The sequence below is a fragment of the Chiloscyllium plagiosum genome, chromosome 5, assembly GCF_004010195.1.
Source record: "Chiloscyllium plagiosum isolate BGI_BamShark_2017 chromosome 5, ASM401019v2, whole genome shotgun sequence".
Classification (NCBI taxonomy): Eukaryota; Metazoa; Chordata; class Chondrichthyes; order Orectolobiformes; family Hemiscylliidae; genus Chiloscyllium; species Chiloscyllium plagiosum.
The window spans coordinates 90883554-90898296 of record NC_057714.1 but is presented as its reverse complement, the minus strand read 5'-3'; the positions used below and the strand labels follow the sequence as shown (position 1 = coordinate 90898296).

Below are 14743 nucleotides of genomic sequence, written 5' to 3'. Positions count from 1 at the left end.
AGCATTTTAAAAATTGGCTGCAAGCATTAATTTCAATTCTGAATGTAAACTAATTCCTCAAGAGGGAGAAAAAGAATTTCAATTAGTCAAATAGGTTAACATATCCAGCCATTGTGTCTCAATGCACCAGGTCAGCTACTCTGATGGATTTAGACATGATCACATTGCATCTGGAGCACCACTGCCTGCTGCCTTGGGAATAAGGCCAGCCAGCAGGTGAACAGATGCCCGTTGTTGTCTCCACAGTAGACCACATGCAAAATGGCAAACTTGACATGGTTGTATGAATTATTGTAAAGATTCTACACTGATAAATTTTGCAGATGATATTGCAGTAATTTAATGATGCTAAAGGGAGAGTGTTGAAAAGGGCAACATTTCACTTGGACTTCCTGCGTTAACTTTAACTGGCAGTTATATCTAACATTGCCTCATTAAAGCAGATTGATATTTATTTTGAAATATCAATACTGACCACAGGGACATGGGAGTAAGCTCTTCAATACACTGTGAGCATGCTCTGCTCTTTTGGACCATGGCTGATCTTCCACCTTATTTCATGCTTTTCTCTGTATCCTTGATGGAATTTGCAACTAGAAATCTTTTAATCTCAGTTTTGAACTTAATAACTGAGCTTAAACAGACCTCTAGTGTGGAGAATTCTGAAGATTCACCACTCCCTTAGTGACAAGGTTCATCATCTTCTCAGTTCTAAATGGCTTGCCTTCTAATCTGAGACCCTGTCCCCTGATTTTAGATCCTATAGCCAGAGGATAGGTCCTTTCCTCAGTTCTCAGAGAGTGCATCTCATTTTTCTAAACTCCAGAGAATGAAGTTCCCATCTCCTGAGTCTCTCCTCATGGGATAAGAAGATATTGAGCAAGGTGTTCATATTGTGATTAATGTCACTGCAACAACAATCCAGAGCTCCTTTACCATAGTTCTAGGACAATGGCAGATGGTGAAATTTGAATTCAATAACATCTGAACGAGAGAACTGTCCTCTGGACAACCATGTAACCATTGTTGATTGTCCTTCAGGGAAGAAAGTCTGCTGTCACTACCTAATCTGGCCATCATGGGATTCCAGACCCACAACTATGTCGTTGACTCTTGACTATCCTCCAGGCAGTTGGGGATGGACAATAATGCTGACCTAGCCAGTGACACCCACAATCTGTGATCGTATTTAGGAAATAAATTACTGCCATCCGATGAGTCAGTTTGGTGAACCTCCGTTGCACTCCTCTGGCCACCATATCCTTCCTTAGGCAAGAGGACCAGAACTGCACTCTGTTGAGGGTGCTGTCTCACCTGTGTTCTACACAATTAAAGCAAAAGGTCTTTGCTGTTGTGGTAAAGGCGACCTTCCAAATTGCTTGTTGCATACTATCTTTCAATACTAGGGAACAAGGCTGCCTGGGTCACTTTGGGCATGAACAACAGCAACATAATGCCATAAAGTTGATGCATTCACTCATAGATACAGCTATTCAGTCTGATTGGTAGATAAGCAGCAGGCTGGAAGAACACAAGAAGCCAGACAGCTTCAGGAGGTGGAGAAGCTGACGATTCGAGGATAAGATATATAATGAGTAAGCAAGTTTGATAATTATCAAATGTTTGTAAAATCCAAGTGACAATGCACACTTTTTCATTTGAACAGTGTTGTGATTTCTCCCTGTGCCATTGTGCAGTCAACATTGTCCACAGCCTAGAGGGCAGCAAGACCAACTTATTGCTCAACTTTTGTCAATGCCATCTTGAACTAACAACCCAGATCGACAGTGATGGGTCAAAACAAGTGTTATCTTCATGTTTTTCCCCAAAACCATGTGTATGTTCACGGTGAAAATTGATGATGTAACTAAGATATGCCAACCAGCCACGCTGTTCCATTGAACACAGTATTTCAAACTTGGTTGATTTGTTTTTCAAACCGGTCAGTAGTCACAGATTCTACCATGCCATGCTCCCAATCATCCAACTCATTACATTTCTTTACATGCAGCACTCGGGTACAATAAGGCTTTTAGGAAAACAAGTATTTACTTGGTATCAATAAAATCCGTGTACTTGCACCCTCACGGCAGAGTTCTAAGCCATAATGTCTTAGCAGAAGAGAGTTGAGAAAAGAGTAGAGTAGCAGGGAGATATGAGTTGAGAATGTGTTGCTGGAAAAGCACAGCAGGTCAGGCAGCATCCGAGGAGCAGGAGAACCGACGAGCCCTTGGCTGTGCTTTTCCAGCAACACACTCTTGACTCTGATCTCCAGCATCTGCAGACCTGACTTTCTCCTGGCAGGGAGGTATGAAGAACACTGAGGAAGTGTGGGGATAGAGGAGCACAGAGGCCACTCCAGAGGAGCGGAGGATGCTTCTGCTCACTGCTGACTTGCTCATGGTGGACAGTATTGTTGCCATTTAAACAGGTTGGGTTCAGGTGTTGGGAGGCAGGAAGGCCACATGCTGAATTTTACAAGACCCCCCACTTGTTGCTAGAGGAGTTCTTAGAAGGTCTAACAACCCAACAAATAAGAGAGCTTTTATCCTCCAAAAGCAAATGCATTGTCACAAGTTATAAAAATGTCACTTATGAATCAATGCTAATTCTACTGCATTTCCTGTTATTTTTAAAATGAAAAGCAATCCATAAACCAAGCAATTAAGACACTGACTTTGAAATAGCTTCCAAGGGATGGCTATTAAACAAGGTGTTAGTGTCAAACATCAGTGATGCACAGGTATTTGCTATTGCTCTGTCATTTTGGTGACATCACAGTGTTAAATGCAACTATGCTGCCAGGAAACCATCTATTTCTCACAGGTCAAGTCAACGTTTATTATAAGATAAATTTCATGAAGTCCAATGTCTTGCAGAACTCAGGAAAATAACTCTTTCGGATCTACTGCGCATTGAGGTTTCATCCAAGAAAGTGTTTTCAAGAGTAAAGGTGCAATAATGTCTAATTCTGGCAGATAGGTCTTTCTGAAACTGCACAAGGTTCAGTACAAGTGGTCACTGGGACATCCACATGGTCTTGGTGGGAGGGAAGTGACAAAAGAGATGATTAGATTACTTACAGTGTGGAAACAGGCCCTTCGGCCCAACAAGTCCACACCGACTCGCCGAAGCGCACCCACCCAGACCCATTCCCCTAAATTTACCCCTGCACCTTAGCATGGCCAATTCACCTAACCTGCACATTTTTGGAGTGTGGGAGGAAACCGGAGCACTCGGAAGAAACCCAAGCAGACACTGGGAGAACGTGCAAACTCCACACAGTCGGTCGCCTGAGGCGGGAATTGAACCCGGGTCTCTGGCGCTGTGAGGCAGCAGTGCTAACCACTGTGCCACCGTGCCGCTCACAAACAATGAGGGTGTCTCTTAGTTCTGTTCTATTTGGATTTTCAAAAAGCATTCAATAAGGTGACAAGTTGTTATGCAAAATTAGGACTCCTCACATCAGGATTCAGTTACTTCATTTTAACATTGCCCCATTTAATGTTATTTTGCTTCAAAACAGTATGTTAATGGTGCCTTCGTTTTGCTGAGTGTCAGGGTTGTTGGATTGAGTGGATTGTGCAACAGCATTTCAGAATGATCTAAATTATTTTCTAAGGAATTGTCAAACTATGTTCCACCCTTCACATTGTGTGGGGTCTGTGCCTTGACTGCCTGACTCTAACTTTTCCTCCTTTTTGGCGATCCCTTGAGGTAGTTATTTATGACTATTACATTTTCATTTCTGAGGATGAGAATGATAGAAGGAAATGGGACATTGCAGCCATACTTCATTGCCAAGGTTTGTAATTTGGAATGATGCTAATAAAATCTTGAGTGGATTGCTTTCCTCTGGGGAGATCTTTCTGGCATATTCACTCAAAATAAATCTTGTTTTTATGCACTAAAATCTGGTTCAACCTTTGACGTCCATACTTTGTTGTGGGTTCACAATTTTAAATCTGGTTGCCCCGTAGGCTTGATTTGTTGTGTTGTGCAGATGGCTCAGCGTATTGAGAAAATGTAATTGTTTTGTTTTTGTCGTCTTCAGTTAGTGTTGATGTTTTGTCATGTTAACCTTTTATCTTAACTTCACCCAGATATTGCTCAGATTTATCATCTCCTGCAGCTAGTGATATGGTTTGGGTGAAAAAATTACAACTTGAAATAATTAGTATCAGTATTTTTCTTCGTCATAATCATGCATGCATACACCCCCACACTAAACTCTCACTTGCTAGCCCCCACCAGTTGGTCTTTCAGGTTTGTGGCTGGAAATTGATGTTCTCTGCTCAGATTGATTTTTATTTTTTGGAGGGCTTATTTTGGAGCTGCAAATTAAATAACAATGTGGAGAATTTCCTGAGAGCTAATGAACATTTTGACCTGGACCAAAGGAATTTCAGTATCTTGACACAAGAGCGAAATAAGTACAAGGCAAATGGTAAAAGAATCAGTAGCAAAAGTGCAGGAGAAAGAGAGAGCAGGTGTATAGTTTTGGGATAACAAATCAACTGTCATCGTGTTGAATGGCAGCATAGGCTTGATGGGCTGAATGCCTACTCTTTTATGTTTTTTTTCTGTTTCTACATCTTTATATTTGACTGAGGTGACTGCACTTCACAAAGTATCTAATTGGCTCTGAAATACTTTGAGAGGTTCTATGGATATGTAAGGCACTTGTATGAATGGTAGATGTGTTTTTCTCCTTTTTCTCTTTGGAAAATTTCCTTCCTTAAGCTGCCCTGTGCTGTTTCACTCATTCTTCTCCCCCCTCCCCCAATCTCTTCTGTTTCCTAAATTGCATCAATGTTGTGTGTTAAAATCATTGGCTCTTGCTTATTGTTCTGTTTGGTGTACGTGCGACTATAAGCTGCCAAGATTTGGAAAAACATAGTTACAAATGGATCATTTAATTTCCCTGGTGCATACTTTACAAAACAGATATTTTGTGAAGCTTGTTTTAAACAAAAAAGAGGAATTTTTTTAAACACTTGAGATGCCTTTGTAAAACTGCATTAACTCAAACAACATGCCTGAACCTCCCTTTATTAAAGCTAAAGACTGCTGCGTTTGCCTCCATGTGTCAGCATTTGTCCCTGCACCGTTTGTCCCTGTTTAAGTTGAGCAACTTTAGAAGAACAAGCAGGATGCAATGTCACAGCTTGAAAAATTAATGACAGAGAGACAATTGGGAAACTTTGATCCGAATCGAGTCATTGATTTCTGGAAGCGGCGATTAATTAATTTCATCTGTAACTCCTGGAATCCTGCATAGATGTGATGGTCCACTGCTCATGAATAGGACAAATGTTGTCATTCCATGAGAGATGTTCGCCAGCTTTCTGTTTTTCTTTCTACACTTAAAGATGGAGACTAATTCCAGAGATGTAGTTGCTTATATATTGTTAATTCTGTACTAACTGATTTAAACAGGTGTTGTGTACTGAGAGAGTCTGGACAGTGCATGTTTGTGGATTATTTGATTGTGGAAGTCATTGCAGCTAAGTCAAACCCTGTCCTTGTGTGAGGCAGATTCCAACCTTTCACCAGTGTTTATTGGATCCTGACCAGGAAACCTGGCTTTGAGCAGTGCTCAAACACATTGTGTAATCACTAAATATACCATCTGACTTTGGTGAACTACGCACAGACCGGGACTGAAGCTCTATCGGGCTTTCTTGTTTGTCTGTCTCCATCGTGGTTTTAGTCACTGAGCCACAAGAACACTTCTGTCCTAACTAGATCATATTTGTATTGATACAAAAGCGATGCATTGTCATTATGGATGATTGAAAGCCGAGGAAGATAAACACCCTGAGCTTGTTTCATAATGCATTTTATATTATCCACATTATGACACAATTTCTCCCAAAACTATTTGTTGTTCATTCACTATCTCTTTTTATTCAGGTGGCAGTAATTTTTTCATCGGATTAAAAAGAAAGTTTTGAAATTCCAGACATGCAGCTTTCTTTTGTTGACCATGAGCTGTCGAGTAGAGCTCCTGGTTGGTCCTGTTCAAGCCCTCTGCTGCCGCCTCAAGGAATCAAAGTTCCTTGAAATCTGAAGCTACAGTTGCATTTTCAGCAACTTTGGTTGTTAATCCGTTAATTTTTTTTCACAGATGTTTATCGTGTTGGAGGTCTGATACTCTTTCAGAGTTATTTCTAAGAACTAATTCCAGTGCCTGTTTACTTTTTTTGTTTTCTCAATAGAATTTGCTCGGCAATAACAATTATATTAGAGTGAGGTTTTATTGCCACGTGTATTCAAGAATAGGGATACATGAGGACAATCTAAAAGTTTACAATGTTGCCATTCGTTTCACCATTTTGGGTACAAGGTGCCCAGGTACAAAATCTTCGGTGAAATGTAGAAAAATAAATAAGTGAGCCAGAAGTTGAACGTGACAGGTCTTCTCAGTATAAAGTATTAAATAAAACAGGAAATTAAACCTTTTTTTTGCAGAAATTACAGACCTCCTTTTGCTCCAGTTGCTCCATGCTGGATTTTCCCCACAAGGGCTCAATCGCTTTCCCACACTCTGGTTGATCTCTCGGTCCCCATGGCTGCATGCTATAGTTTCAATGCTGACCGCCATCTGGGCTCACCAGCCGCTTCTCCACAGGCCCCCAGCCACTTGCGTGATGCTGACAAAACACCAGAGTTCTCCCCAGGCACACTAAACGCCTTGTAGCCAACAGCTAAAGGCCCCACTCAGCTGGTATAGATAATTCCATTTTTTTGCTTTTCCTGCTTCACTTGTGTTGCAGCTTGGTTAGACCACACATGTGCTGTGTGCACTTTTTGTCTCCTTACCCCAGTAAAAGTCTGGTGCTCCCCCTCCCTGGCAGTAGAAGCTTCACTGGCCTCCTTCCTGGGAGGGCAGGACTGTCCTGTGAAGATAGATTAGCTAAACTGGGCCTGTATTCTCTAGAGATTTGAAGAATGAGAGGTGCTCTCACTGAAATCTATAAAATACTGATGGACAGGGCAGACACTGGTAAAATGTCTCCCTTGGTTGGGGGTGCCTCAAACCAGATGATCATTTCAGACCAAGATCAGAACACTTCTTATTCAGATGGAATTTGGAATTCACTAGCCCAGAAGGCTGTTGAAACTATTTATAAATATATTTAAAGGAGAGGTTTATGCATATAATCATAATTAATGGTGTGCAAGGTTGTGGGAATAGTGTAGGCGAAAGGCATTGAATTGCTCGATCAGTCATGATTGTATTAAATGGCAGAGTTGGCTCAGCAGGATGAATGGCCAACTGTAGTAGTACTTGCTAATATTTCGTGAATTATCAAAAGTAGACACCCAAAACATAAACTCTAAAAGCACTTGGGAAGCTCCCTGACATGCTAACCTGAGCTGATCTATACTGGGGAGGGGAGAAAATGCGCAATGCATTGAAGAGATTTTGTTTGCTCGAGCTAACCAGTGAACTCTTTCTAAAATGTGCAAATTTACAGATAATTGGTGAGAGCAGGATCTGGCTGGATGGTGATGGCGCCTTTGACAATGAGTGCAATATCTCAGTGCAGCCAGCAAGGACTGAGCTGCACAAGGAGCAGACTATCATGAAGCTTTGGCACAGTAATCAGCAACAGGAAAAAAAGGCTGATACTTTTTGGAGGAATGGAATTAAGTTAATGATGCAATTAGTATGCAAGCAAAAGTTGATTTTGAAACTGAGTGGAGTTTTTCTCCCCCCTCTTTCATGTCTGTTCTTGTTTCCCATGGAATACCTGTACATTTTTAAAGCTATCTCAATTGGAGTTGCATCATTATCTCACTGGAACAACTTCAAATTGAACCTGTTTTTGTCATTATTTCTGTGGTAAATCAGTGTTGTTATTTATATAGAGCTTGATTTAGTCTTTGGAAAGCAAGTTGAATTTTTGTTAAACATTACCATATTTGTATCTTAATGCCATTCAGTGTGGTCCTGTGCTGAATCATCGTAACATTTTTGAAATAGAAGCAGATGGTAAGCTTATCACATTAACAAGACATTTTGAACACAGCATTAAGATGCAGGGCACGTTTCAAGAACGCTTTAAGAGTGTTGGCAAATTCCAGTGTAAGTGGCAGCTGGAACAGTCAGTGAGATTGACAAAACAAGCCTGCAGGGGTCGGCTAGATATCTTATGAAAGGCCTGGATAATTGCTGAATGGGTAACTTAAAAATTATTGAAGTTTCATCAACAGTTGTTCCATACTCTTGGATTTCAATGTACACTGAAACCTAATAACCTGTTTCCTTGCACCCTATGCAGAAGTGGGTTGCTTTCTTAGTAAGTTTTACCAATGTGTTTCAATTCCAGAAATGTGTTGCTCTTGGCTCTACAGAATTGGAAAAGAAGTTCTGTCTCTGGTAAGGCGAGTGCAAACAACAATGAAGTGTCAGTTCTGAACAGCTGGTCCAGTTGGAAAATTGTAGGAAGCCATTTGGCTGCATTTGAAAATTACAATGTGAGACTGTGGGAAGATGTCAGAGATCATAGTGGGGGGTTCTCGAAGGCAATCTGTTACCTAGAGGGAGAAAGTGAAAGTTCATTTTTAAAGGAAAACATCAAAAGTATCAGTTGTTGTACTTTGTGGAGCTGTTAACATACTGTTTGTTGCTGGGGAAAAAAACCACTGAATAAATTTGAGGAGGAGAGAGATTTTTAATTAGTACTGGTTTGAAGGGTTATGGGGAGTGGCCAGGAAGGTGGAGTTGAGGCTGAGATGAGATCAGCCAAGGTGATAATGAATGGTGCAGCTGGCTTCAGGGACTGAGTTATCTACATCTGCTTCTAGTTTTTACATGCTCAATGATCTAGAATTACGGATTTTTTATTTTCAGTATGATCAGCTGAAAAGGTTATGTAATGACTGTGACCATTCACTTTCTCTCCAGTACCAGTTCTTGATGGAGTTCTGGGATCAGTAAGTTGGGAGAAGTGAAACAGATTAGTTACTGGGCTGTGAATTTGTAGAAATTGAGTTCCTAGCACGTGCAGATGTTTTTAATTAAATTGGTGGTCTTGAGCATCTCCAAAATCACCCATTGCAAACTTTGCATAATGGGATTTTCAACTGATTCTGATTACACACTCTATATCGATCTACTTCTCCTGGAGAGAGCTTTACTGAGGCTTAGGGGCTCCTTCTGGGTGGGGGTCACTGCTATGCTTCATCAAACTATAACTGTCATGATGGAGTGCTGGTCAGCCTACAATGGCTTGGAGAGTCAAAGCCCACCTTTTATGATTTAGAATGTAGATTTACCTGCACCAGAGTCAGAGAGTCAGATTCCCTTTAGATTCTGTTAGTGAGCTAAAATGCCTGGCCAATCATCAGTCCATTGCAGTATCTCTGTGTCTTTCATTATCCAATCTATTTGATTGGATTATTGCATTTTGTTGCCTGGTACATTTTCTTGCAGCCACCTCCAAATCAAATAAACAACTTGTTCCTTTCTCACCTGCACAAGGTCGACCAGCAGAAGGGTCACGAGCAGATTACTAGACAAATGACGTGTGTCTCGTTAAGCAAAGGCAAGGTACTGAAAAAACCCAGCATGTCGGGCAACATCCACATTTATTAGTTTGATTTAGTGCATTGTTAAGCCCTTGATTGGTGGACAGCAGGTGTGGATGACACAAATTTTCTCATGGAAGACACAAGTTTGTGAGAGGATTCTTGTGGCAAAACGGTAGTGTCCCTACATCTGAGCCAAAATCCCTGAGCTCAAGTCCCACCTCCTCCCGAGGTGTGTAGTAACATCTCTGAACAGGTTGATTAGAAAATATCAACATGACGTCCCCTGGGGTTCTTGTGGCATAACGGCAGTGTTCCAATCTCTGAGCCAGGAGGATCAGGTCAATCATACCTGTTATCGTGGTGGAGCTTTGGAAAGGGTGCTAGTGGTGCATTGATAGTGTCCCAACTTTCGATCAGAAAGCCCAGGTTCAAGTCCAACTTGGTCAAGCTGTGTGCAATAATATCCCTGGACAGATGTTCATAAAATATCCACGTCGCACCCTTAAGGTAGTGCAGAGGTAATGCCCACACCTCTGAATCAGGACACCTGGGTTCATGCCCTACCTGGTCCAGAGGTGTGTTAAAATATCTCTGAACAGGCTGATTAGAAAATATCTGTGTTATGCCCTTGTATCCCACGCTGTATTGCTACATTAGTGCCAGATAGTGTACAAGAAATTTAGCAGAGTAGGGGTTCCAAACAAAAGTGGCAAAATTACCCAGATATTCACTGAAGTGGATATATTAGTCACATATTCTCCTTTTGGGAATTTCACTGTATTCTTTAGCCATTCCTGGATTTGTACATTTCTACCAATAGCTGGAGCTTAATTAAACTTCAGCCAACTACACCTACAGAGATGGAATCGCATATGTATTTAGGAATTTTATTTTGGCCATGTACTATTCACTCATTCCTTTTAAAATTGCAACACAAATACCAAACAATTAGTACTTCGCATGTTTTCCAGGACATCTGAACCCACTTTGCTATTAAATATTTGTTGCTCAGTTGACTTGCTAATACATAAGGAGAAAGTGAGGTCTGCAGATGCTGGAGATTAGAGTCAAAAAGTGTGGCGCTGGGAAAGCACAACCAGTCAGGCAGCATCCGGGAAGCAGGAGAATCGACGTTTCGAGTATAAGTTGAATTTGTCCTCTTTTTCGTATATTAGACATATCTGGGCAAATTTCCACATTGTCAGGTAGATGTTGAAAAGCGTGGTGCTGGAAAAGCACAGCCGGTCAGGCTGCATCTGAGGAGCAGGAGAGTCTACATTTTGAGAATGAGCAATTCATCTGATGAAGAAAAAATTAGCTGGTGTCCCAAGCATTAACTTTGGGAGTTCAATTGTAAGAATTATTTGCTTTTAGAATAAAACTACAGGCCAAAGTGAACAATCACTTGGACAAGTGGGGATTAATTGCAAGAAAGGCAACTCTGCTTTTTGTTTAGAATAAATTGTTCATTTTTTTCATGTTAAATTAACTTGTGCTGATGAGATAACAAGATAGTGAATGAGGACAGTGTGGCTTTTGCTGTGTATTTTAATTCCAAAGGCTGCTTGATGAAATGCTACGAAACAGGCTTGTGAGCAAAGTTAGAGCTCATGGAATAAACAGAACAGGAGCAGCATGGATATACAATTGAATGAGTGACAGGAAACAAAGTCAAAGTGAATGGTCATTTCTTAAACCAGAGGAAAGTTTATAGTGGAGCTCCCCAGGGATCTGTGTTAGGAACCCTGCTTTTCTTAACATTTATGAATGAAAGGGTAGATACTTAAAATAATTGGCAAAAGAAACAACGACAAGATGTTGAAAACGTTTTATGCGCAATTGCGTTGGATCTGGAATGCACTGCCTGATAATAGGATGGAAGAAGATTTCAGAAGAAACTGGATAATGGTCTGAAGAATAAGGTTGCAGGTCAGTTGGGAGGACGCATTGGAACAAGATAAGCTAAATTGCTCTTGCTGAGGCCAACGTGGATGTGATGAACCTGTTGTTCTACCACCGTTCTGTAATCCCGTTTTGAAGAAACAGTAGGAAGCAGGCAAAGAGGAAACTGTTGACTGGTCTGGAGGCACAGAAACTTGGTAAAACCCAACATGATTTGACCAGGAAGAGAAGCTTGAGAGTGCTTTAATTAAAAAGAAAGATATTTTCTGGATGTGAACATTGCTGGCAAGGCCAGCACTCTTTGCTTCCAAATCGACCCACTGAGAGTCGACTACATTCTTGTTGATGTGCTGTCACACCACAGTGGAATTTGAGCCAGTTTACCCAGAACTTTCGCCTCTGAATTACTGAGCCAGCGTCATTACCACAACACCATCATCTTGACCCATGCTATGATGGGAGGCAGACGGTAATCGGAGATGTGCTGACAAGATTGGTGTGGAAATCGGGCAATAACATTTCAACAATACTGAAGAAGGTGAGGAGTGGACTCTATCGGTGAAAATCTTCCGAGAGATAAGAGAGGTGTCTTGCAGACTGAGGTTATGTGGTTTGAGGAGCAGACTGTTTCTGTAATGTTTGTGTTGGAAGGACAATCTAGTCTATACTTTTAAGACTGTATTCAAAATTAACCAGAGTACGTCATGTTGACTGAAAAGTTGTAAATTCTTAAGGGAACTGAGTTCCTAAATGCCCAGAAGTGAGGTTTTTAATAAGTTTAAACAGCTCCTTTTTATATATGTATAACCGTAGAAAATGTAGAAAAACAATTTTCCAGATTTTGGAATCGTGTACTAAAACAAATCTTGTTCCTCTGGCATATGTTGTTCTTTTGGCACTTGGTGTGCTTATTGTTTGTTTCCTTTCCATAAAAATGAAGGAATGCTGGGTATGTTTGCGACTCTGTGTCGTGCTAAGTACCAAATTTGCCATCGCGTGTCTCTTGACTCTTGTCAAGCTGTTTTCTGAGTTTGTGGCATCATGTGTAAAATTAAGCCTTTTTGTTGTTGTTCCGATGCATTTTGCTAGTTTTCTCCTATGGCAGCTGTCATGTGCAAATTACTGTGCCCTGGATTTCCTGGTCGATGATTAAAGGGCAGAATTGTCAGCAGCACAACCGTTTACCTTACTGACCTTTCAACTAGAAAAAACAAAATTTGACACTAGAAACACTGGAACAGGAATTATCATCGGATCACTTACTGAAATTCTACAAGTAAATAAATTATTGCAAGTGAGAGGGAAGATGGAATCTCATGAACTTCATAAATGGCATCTTTTTATTTATACTTTTTAATTGCGATGAAATCTTTTTAAATGGGTGTTCTGAGTTCGCTAGCTATTTTGCTACTGAAGAAAAATAGGGCACTGACAAACATCCTCTGGATGATCTAAATTATTAAAGCCTGGTTTTGCTTCTGTTCTTTGCTTTGTGTTTCATGCAGTGCTGGATGGCACTATGGATCAGCAGGAGTTACGTTAAATCCTGTCAGCAATGACTAAGTAAGCCTCGAGAGGATAGCCTTGAAGAAGGTAAAAGCCAGCAGTGGTGTGTCAATGGCGAATGTCCTTCGATTGTGCCAGAGTGCAGGCTAGCAACGTGTTGTAAAGCTGAATAAAATGTCTTTCCATCAAAGTTTTATGTCCTGCCCCCACCAATCCCCAACTGCAAATTTGCTTTTTACACATAATGCCTCTGGAATAAACAAAAAAAAATCACAGGCTTTTATTTTCTATGGAGCATCTGCTCAGAGATGAAGGTAAAAATGCAACCTAAATAAATGGATCAGTCGATTCAGCAGGGTGTTGCTGAAATCGGTTGATGTCGTCTACAGTAGTACCTTATTATTCAAATTTAAATGTGTGACATATTCCCCTATGTACATAATTAATGGCAAAGAGAAAACAGAAGTAGCTACAGCCGTGAGAAGATCCTCATTACGAGTCATTTAATTATTGTTATTATGAATAATTTGGAAATACCTACAGCGTTCTATAAAAGCACTGAAAATAACAGACTGAGTACTGATTATGATAGATCGATTTTGAATGTTTCAAAGAAGAGCTAAGGCTTCCGCTTACTGTGTCCTTTACACTGATGTGTCTCTTTCTCTGTTTGTTCTTTTAATCATAGTTAAAGACGTGGGATGAGGAATTCAGCTTGATTTTTCTGATGACATAGTGTGCATTAGACTCCCTCCAGGAAAAGATGCATTTTGTCTGCACTTATCGTTGATTCCAATGAGTACTGATCTCTAAAAACGCACTCAGCAACATTTCAGATTTGTGATATCAGTGAACAGTACTAGATTATGATCATTCAGGGGATGTGGACTTTGCCGCCTTGGGCCTACATTTATTGCCTTAGTTGTTTTATCTGAGAACATGTGATGGTGGTTGGGAAGTCTCATGGAATTCTTGTACCAATGCAATTCTGGTTCGTTCTTCATCCTGGAAGCAAAATTCAATTGTGGATTCACCAACAAGTATTCTGCAGGGTTTTGATAATCTCATTTTCAACACTGGCAAAATTACAAATGAATGCAAGTGAAAGATCTGTTGGATGATCTTGACTTAAAGATGACTGCAGATTTACTAAGTGCTATCAGACCTATGGCTGGATGTGTAACACTTTGGAGAAACGGCAGTAATATAAATGCACTGTTTCCATGTCCTAAATAATGGAAGTATAAAGAACTGTTGCCTTAAGTGTTGTGTTAGAATTTATTTTTGTTTTGTCACCTTTTTTGTTGAAAATTATTGTTAACAAATAATCTGTGTGTTGTGTAGCATGCAAAACAATGTAATTGAATAGCTAAACTCACACCTTTACTAGTAAGGCATATTAAAATACCCAAAACAGATAAATGGTTTCAATGTCAGATGACTACTAATAACCAATAACCTCATGTGGGAAAGAGAATAAACATACCCGGTTGCACAAATGACTTGATATGTGACCGGACTGTTTTTGGATGGGGTGATGAATCTTTGAGCTTATTTCAGATATGCTAGATGCTCCAATTTTGAAGCTGAGATGCCTGTTATCTCCAAATTTCAGGTGTGTAGCAGTTCTGACATATCTTGTGTGATCTCAGAAAGATCTAATTAAAATGTAACTTGCTTTCCAAACTATGTGAAGGCACTATCTCCTCATTTGTACTGCTGTGCTCATCATTCTTCTTTCGTTCATGAAAACAAGCAATTTTACCCACCAACTGTGTGCAATTAGATCCAA

At 40.4% G+C, this 14743-nt stretch overlaps 1 protein-coding gene across 7 annotated transcripts in view; it reads left to right on the top strand.

The window, feature by feature from the left end:
* LOC122550085 (partitioning defective 3 homolog) overlaps positions 1-14743 on the top strand; it is an 843398-nt gene that overhangs the window by 206949 nt on the left and 621706 nt on the right. The window lies entirely within an intron of this gene.